Below are 919 nucleotides of genomic sequence, written 5' to 3' on the forward strand. Positions count from 1 at the left end.
AAGATATGCTGAAAGAAATGACAGTTTGTCTGGTAGTTTGGCAACCGACATTAAAACCCGTGCTTTGTGGTTTATATTTCAAAATATAATGCACAATTTACAAAGTACAGAGGCATAAAGGAAAAGTGTTGAAACCATGACCGATAGGAATAAGTATGGACTTTATTGTATCGATTAAAATACTCAACTTTTGCAAGCAAGATCAGATCGGCCTTGGATTGGGAACGATTTGTATTTCTTTTAAACAGGATCAAAAAACGTAATTGGCATATAAATGTATCACTTGAATCATCGTGTGGACATCAGAGAAGATCGCATCAATTCTCGAGACGCAAGAATAGACCAGGGGGCCGAGAGGTTAAGGCGATGGACTGCTAATCCATTGTGCTTTGCACGCATGGCTTCGAATCCCATCCTCGTCGTGAGCTTCCGTTTGTCCAACGGGTGTGTGACCCTTTTATAAAAATAATTCTGAGACTCAATTTTTCAGTGTCACACAAGTTGTTGTGGGTTTTATTTCCGAAGAAGAAAGTCCGCATTTAGAGTTTGTCAATCCACTTCAAGTAAGGGAGAGACGCTTCCCATCCATTGGACCTCTGCATGCCCCGGAGTAAACTGTGCTTCAGACAGTACGTTCCAAAGTGAAACAAAGGAAAAAACATTTCACTCAAGCGTATTGAACTATGAACCAGAGAATATTGGAGATGTTCAATCGTTCGATGTCTTCCCAGAAATTCAGTTTTGTTGTACTGTCGATTCATACCAATGAAGGTAGAGACGCGAACGGAATTGGGGTGTGTGGGAGTGAACAGGAAATTGATGGGGTGAAGTACCAACCGTGACAATGAATGCAGTGGTGGGGCCGGAGGGCCGAATGGTTACCGGGCTCACTTCTTCTTCCGTTGTCGTTGTTCTTCCT

At 42.3% G+C, this 919-nt stretch overlaps 1 non-coding gene across 1 annotated transcript; it reads left to right on the forward strand.

Moving 5' to 3' along the window:
* The first annotated feature begins 340 nt into the window (after positions 1-340).
* trnas-gcu (transfer RNA serine (anticodon GCU)) lies at positions 341-422 on the forward strand. Its single transcript has one exon. It is a non-coding gene; the product is annotated as a tRNA-Ser (tRNA).
* Positions 423-919: the final 497 nt, after the last annotated feature.

This window comes from Pristis pectinata, unplaced genomic scaffold (assembly GCF_009764475.1).
Source record: "Pristis pectinata isolate sPriPec2 unplaced genomic scaffold, sPriPec2.1.pri scaffold_163_arrow_ctg1, whole genome shotgun sequence".
Classification (NCBI taxonomy): Eukaryota; Metazoa; Chordata; class Chondrichthyes; order Rhinopristiformes; family Pristidae; genus Pristis; species Pristis pectinata.